This window comes from Ptychodera flava, chromosome 3 (assembly GCF_041260155.1).
Source record: "Ptychodera flava strain L36383 chromosome 3, AS_Pfla_20210202, whole genome shotgun sequence".
NCBI classification, from domain to species: domain Eukaryota; kingdom Metazoa; phylum Hemichordata; class Enteropneusta; family Ptychoderidae; genus Ptychodera; species Ptychodera flava.
The window spans coordinates 8,691,121-8,698,650 of record NC_091930.1 but is presented as its reverse complement, the minus strand read 5'-3'; positions in this window follow the sequence as shown (position 1 = coordinate 8,698,650).

Genomic DNA, 7,530 nt, shown 5'->3' with positions numbered 1-7,530 from the left:
TCAGCAGACATGTGCAATTTTATTCATCCACATTACCAAACCACGCTACGAACAACACTCGGAGCTATCTGTACATCTCAAGTATACATATTACACACACACACACACACAACCACACCCATATATATATATATATATATATATATATATATATATATATATATATATATATATATATATATATATATATATATATATATATATATATATATATATATATGTTTACGTATGTAGTGTATGTCTATGCTGAACAAGAGTATACGGAGTATACGTAATGCAGATCCTTGCAAACCACGTGTACACTGTACTTATGCATTTTAATATACGTACGCGTATTCCTAACGTATTTGACAAATGTGCAGTCAGTATATGTGTGCATATTGTTGTTTATCAAGCATGTTGCTCACTAGCAGTGGTTGCTATTCATTAGAAAATCCTCATACCGCTTGTTCGTTTGGTTCAACGGAAAGCTTAGGAATGGTAAAGTGAACAAAAGACAGTACAGATCCAATTCATGTTTATCACAAATGTTTCTTCTTTTAATATACTTCTACCGTAAAATGTCTTACTTTCCTCTTCTTCCTATACATAAGATGTTCCTATACATTATGATGTCTGTAATATTGTTTTGTTGAATTCATCCGGCGTACTGTTTGGCCTTGGTGTCATTGTTTTGTCGTGCGAAACCCCTCGACGTTTTTTCGATTAAAACTTTTCAGTGCTTGAGTGACGTGTCTACACTCCTGTCCTTTTCATCGATCGAACTGTACTTGTATGAAAACATCTTTACTGTACCTTGGTATTCGCAGATGAAGGAATGTTTGTCCAGGCAGTTCGAATCGCCAAAATGGTGGGAACTATCCGACCTATGATGCGAAACAAAGGTAAATATTGCATGAGGTTCACATCGGTCCATTTTTCAAAATTAAATCTATACGCTGTTCATACAATAAATAGGGGATAATTAAATTCCATGGAGATTACAAGACATAAAGCTGTTCCTGAAATGCAGTGTAAGCCATACTCTCACGTCTGCCATAAATAACTTTCTGAAATTGATATAATGGATAGAGAAATTTGAAGGATGAAATTCCTACTGAATTCCCTATTGTTAACTTTTACGTGTTGATATTGTCAGATAAGGGAATTCAATTCACTAAGTACCGTCAAAAATGCCTAGATCCGACAGCCGATGATCATACCCATCGTCCTTCTCGTAATATAACCGCATTATGGCGCGCTTCCTCTTGAACTATTTGGTTGACAAATAATAACCCCGCCCCTTGCATATTTCCTCTTTCGTTTCAGAAACGACCAAATGAACGTAAATTGAAGCAAAAACAAAAAACAAAAAAAACGCCGTAGCAGGGCATACACGAAATTTTAGTACAGTGCAAGACATTTAGCACGAGCCAATAGGAGAGTGCTATATGGAGCGTATTGTACCAAAATCGAGTGTATACCCGACTGCGATGTGGGTTTTTGCTAATATATTATATCAACTTGAGAGTCTTTGTTGTCTTGCTTGGGTATTTTTGTCACTTTAAGCCCCAAATGCAGAAAACGGACGCACGAGAGATGGAACGTCGGAAATTAAGTGCCCGAGACCTAGCATTTCTATAAGTTTGGATTACGTTGACAACAAACGCACACAGTATTATCCTACGACTATAACTTACGAATTACGTTCATTAACATTTGCATTTTATTCACATGCAACGCGAGCACTAACCTGAGACCTGCTGGAGACACAGACAATGGGTCAAGAGTTCAAATAACAGGAAAAGGGAAAAAGTAACAATTTTTTTTTCATAAGTTTAAATAAGAACAATAGTCCTGGCTGTTTTGGCATACTTAAAATAAGTTTGTTTCATTTTGTACCGATGCTTCCCCATCGCATTATTTAGTCTCGGTATTACAGGCGCTAGTTTTGAAAAATTGATAATTTTGACGTTATTGTACCAGTAAATGAGCAGTTTTGAAATAATCCAGACTTGGGATGACAGCAACTGCGATCAACAGTTTTGCAGAGTGTGCTGCCCGATTCAGCGAGAGCTGGACGCTGACACTTCGCATTTGATGTCAACTTTCGTAGCAGGCACCAGGACTCCCATTGTTATTTTGAACTTCTTGGTCTACATCATTAGAACATCCTCGTCTGTTACAGCCCGAACTTTGGCAAAGAATATCTTAATTACCGTTACTGTGAGGAAGTGTAAATTTATTTGTGTGTCGGGTCTCGACTTCCATTGAATAAAGCAAAAGTACACGGTGCACCATTGCCCTAATGCATTGATTTGTGTACATCAAACCCAAATATACTGCTTCAGAGGTGTCTTTCATCATTGACCTAAACTTATTTTCACCAAGAGGTGAGTTACAGACCCGTACTTTTATCTGTGTATCGAAATTCGGACTTCGGTCTTTGAAACAAAGCGGACTGTTTCGGATTAGATTTAAATGATCGGTGTGTTCAAATACACCGACTGAGCAATTTTCGAAAATTCTGATTTAGGGGCGGCCCGTTTTACAACTGCTAAAATAGTATTTTAGCATCGGTTGAATGAGCTCTCGTCCAATCATGGTAGCATAATATAATATAATTATTATTTTACACCGACCGATAACGGTTAGCATAGGTGTTTTTAGCAGCTTCTAGAAGCTCTTTTTTGTAGTCTCCTCTTTAAATATATATGTGTGTGTAATTATGACGGTTGAATCCGTATGAATGGAAAGATGAGATATGCCCTATACTGCAGTGCAAAACATATACAATATTATTGTCTTACCGTAGGAGTAAACAGTTTTCTGACCGGTCCAAATCGTTTGGTTCACCGCTTGCCCACTTCAAGTATGACAAACGGGCGCCGTCAATTGTAATCCAATTGCCTTCCTCGTCTACGTCATTTCCGTTCGCCCAGAAAGACTGGGACGTCAATTCTGCATTGGCCACGCCCCCCTGTATACGGTTATGAAAATCTTCGTCATCAACCACCACGAGCTTTCCACCTCTCGATGAACATCTGTCAACGGCTTGAGGCCATGTTAGTGATAATGTGTCAAATTGTAGTCGCTTGGTTTGACCGTTTCCTAGGAAAATAAAGATTTGAAGTGGACACAAATTACTTTCATTTGCGGTAAGCACACGATTTTCGGCATCCCTTGTGTAACAAAAAAGCCAAGCTATTCATTTTAAAAAAAAAACTACGACGCACTCAACTATTATTAGTTTCAGGTTCTGAAACAAATCTGAAAGAACTTGTTACTACATATACCCGCGAATTTTATTTTTAATATTGATTTGTAAGCAAAGGATGTCAATGGAAATTTTTTCTTCCTCGTATATCTCTGTCATTCACGATAAATGTTTGTCCGTGATAAGCTGACAAACACCCTTATCTTTATCCGAACATGTTACACATGCACTTACGTTATTGTTGTTGTGATATTCAGACCTTTGCTGTATTTGTTTATTGTTATACCTGAATGTTCTGTCCCTCGAATATGGCCTTTCAACATTTACTTCTGGATAACTCTAGATTCAAACTGTACCAGAAATATTTAAATCATGTGTTTAAAAAAAGGCATCATGGCATAATTCCGCTTTGTCGTAACGTTTAATTTATAATTTATCTCCGCATGATGTTGTTATTCTGGCGGGGGAGGCTAGGGCCATATAGACATGCCCAAATTGTCAAGGAGTAAAACCTAGTTAGGTAGAATCAGGGTGATTTGCATAAATTTATATATTGATTGTTTGGAAAATTCTAAGGGGAAGGCACCACCCGTCCCCGCTTAAGCTACACCCCCGGGGACAATGCAAAATAAAGTTCGCTTTGCTTTGACTTTCCCATTAACATCCCATGTATATGAATTGTTCACTGGTCTTGTGGATACACTGAATTAAGGCGTGACAAAAATTCATATATAAACAAAGGCACATGTGTGTTTTACACGATGAGCTGGGATTAAGAAGCTTATACTTTGCATCGCATAAACTGACCCGAATCGCCGCCAGTCTAACGTACACAGTAACTTAACAGAACGGAACGAAATATCCGACCGGAACCCTTTTTTTCCTGCACGATCAGACGCACAGACCAATCCGACGCGAACAATCTATGGATGCGTTATCGTTCACATAGTAATTGTGTTAGTGGAGAAATTTCGAGTCGCAATCAGCCTTAGATATTCCCGTAACTTTACTATGTCCCATACGGCCAGCCAGACTGTACCTCTTCGTACTCGGAATTTCAGCGATGTTCCCTTTTTAAAAATTAATTGACATCATCTCCTTATCTATGTCGTCAAAGTTCATTCCACCGGTCCATTTCTTACGATAGCCCATAAACTTACTATTTATTACTAGTGCTCATTGATTGGAGGCTATTAGCAAAGATCCCTCATCGTCATACTATCGATGTTAGATGTAATCGGTAGAGCTGGCCAACGCGATACTCGCACTCGATCTTGACGGTTTTTGCGAAATGCAATTGGATCCATTAATTCTGTTGATGGTTATGATTTTTTAGGGAAATCATTTTATCTCTGACTTTGAGTAATAGTCTTCAGTGAGATCGCATAAAAGTGTGGGTTAACATATAAAGCGATTAGAAAGTTACTTGGCCATGGTGCATCGTGGTACTGTAATTACATTATTCGAGAAATATTAGTACAAGATCGACTAATTCGTTAAATGACTTCTTGTATAGTCAAGAATAAGTCCGGTCCAAAAATCACGAGACTGCAAAGTGCAGGTTGCGTATGAATATGAAATGGCATAATAGATTGACTCAAACACATTTTTACGAAGAAAGTCGTATGCAAAGTTTCAGAATGCCGCTTTACATCGAAACAAATGGCCTCATGTGTGTTGAGGAACAAGTAGACACGCACCGTGAGACTGGACTTTCTATATGCTTATTCCTTGTTGAACAAGTAGACATGCACAGTGAGACTGGACTTTCTATATGCTTTTATTCCTTGTAATGGACTCATGGGGATATTATAGAAACTGATGAGAATGAATAATATTCATCATGTTGCAATACAAAAATGACACTCTTTCACATGAGAGCTCTCCCTTGGGAGATCAACAGGCATGGATACCATAAGAGGAAAAGAGATAATCCATTACTGATTCGAGGAAAGAAAGAATTTTATGTGTTTGCAGCAAGTTGCTTCTTTTCAAATCAGAAAATAGGACTTTGTTTGTAACAGAAGCCGAATATTCAAATATCCGCGCTGTATTGAAGCTAAAATACCCATAGAAATAGACAAAACGGAAATTGGTGCCTATTGAATGTGGTCTTGACAACAACTGCGGTCTGTTTAGTGGCATGGAGCAATGACGTCTGCAAAGATACCACGATGAAATGATTGATTGTTCAATTGTTAACAAGCTCAAAACTAATTTACGGTGTATGCCCCGGAGAATTTAGAAATAATGAGCTATGAGCTGCATGCCCTAAACAGTTAGTGTCCGCATTTGCCCGAGGCACATTGCACACCTGTCGGCAATAACAGCGGAAGTGTAAGTAGTAGGCGTCAAAATGTGACTGCACTGGCACCGCAAAGCGTGTGCGGCAACGTCTGTCCTGAACACATAAATTATAAAGTTTCTGCTGTCTATCCTTTACTTTTTAATAATCTCCATCATCAGCATGTTTCAACGACTCATTTTTTTCCGTAAAAAAGACAGCGTGAGACCCGGTCATATCAGTATGACGCGGAGCCAAATACATACTCAATATTAGTATTTATGATATACCAAGAGCCACGTTCCAGTGTAACGCTTTGGAAAAAAACGCCCTCAAATTTGTGTAATAATTTGCCATATCAAGCCAAGGCATACTTTGTCAAGTATATGCAAGCGTGTGCATTTCAGAACTGGCTTCACCCTGGTTACTACGCAAGTTGCTATCAGCAACTTGAAACCTTCCATCCGTATATAAACGGCCAGTGTGAGATTCGAACGTCTCGTCGTTCTGATAGTACGCAAGGACGCAGGGTTTCATATTAAAATCCAGTGAACACACGACATTTCACCTCGAAATCCTAACAAATTTAATGGCATAATTATTTCTTTCAATCGAACCTTTTTGCCGATGATGACATCACGCTATCGGTGTAACGTAATTTACAATAATTTACATCACGCTGTTCTTCTAATTATAACACCTCGATTTACGCCTCGTTCTTTGTAGGTATACTTATATTGCTTTGCAAGCTCTAAAAGTAAAGAAATGACTTTATTATGTACATCAATACGCGACGGGATGCGGCCATCGCTTTTACGAAAAATTTACAAAAGTGGCGAAAGATGTTTGATATCGCATGCATTTCTATTGTAAAATCTTGTTTTTTAACTTTAGTTTTATCATTCCATACAGTATATGATAAACGTTTACGGCCCTTATACGGGTTTGCGAACTTCGGTCGTAAGGCGTCAGGGCCTTCCCATGCTCGGGCCCTTCCGCGGTGCACCCTCGTCCCGCAAGACTTTTGCTGCGCCAGATAGGCCACTTCCACACCTCCTCCTCCTCCCTTTGCATGGCCACCAATCTGAGTGTTTTATGATCTGCAGTTCAAATTCAAATTGCCCAAATGAGTTCAAATTGAAACATTGTGCTGCAAGAAAAGGGAAACCTCTTCTCTGAATTGATGAAAATGAAATTAAATGTACAGTTCAACTACACGGACGTAAAATTACAAGGAGATCTTTAAAATGGCAATTTTAAATGTGCTACAGCTTTGATATTGGAAATAAATATTAATTAAATAGTTATAAGAGATCATGTATTATGACTATAAATGTGTCGAAGCCTTGGCAACGAAAATAGAGGGGCGTTCTTTACATTAGACTTTGCTCATTCTGCAGTTCATCCGAAAGGTGATAGAATGTTTATACCCAGTCCTTAGAAGATAAAGTGGGGGAAATAGAACAATTAGATAATGTGTTTTAGGGAAAGGCTTCGGACGAAAGAAATGTTATGAAAAAAAATTCTTCATGGCACGCTGGCACAATTGTACTTTTAAAAATATCATTTGCGATGAAAGACATGGTAATTCCATGTATTTGTATTTTTATACATTTTGAAAGATGACCTGCATGCACGAATACCGCAAGAACAGTATTTTGTGACGTTTATACCAGAACTAATACGCGAAGAAGAGGATAATAGTCACAATTACAACCAAATGCATTTTAGAGTAACGGACTACTGATGAGAACAACTGTAGTCAAAACACACCACCCGATCAATAAACACTAGCACCGGCGTCTGACTTCCTGCTAGACAATGTTACAACTTTTTAGACGGAGTTGATGCCTCTATTGATAGTTGTACCTGACAGTGTAATGTGATACAACCTTTCCTCATAAAATGTAATCAGAAATTGTTGACCAAATCTATTTTAGCGCTGTGCCTGATCAATTTTACTGTTCTTATAAGTTGCTCGATACATTAAACGCACTTGGTCGTAAAAAGCGCAGAACGTAGGCTATAGAAATGAAACGCAACGAAGTAC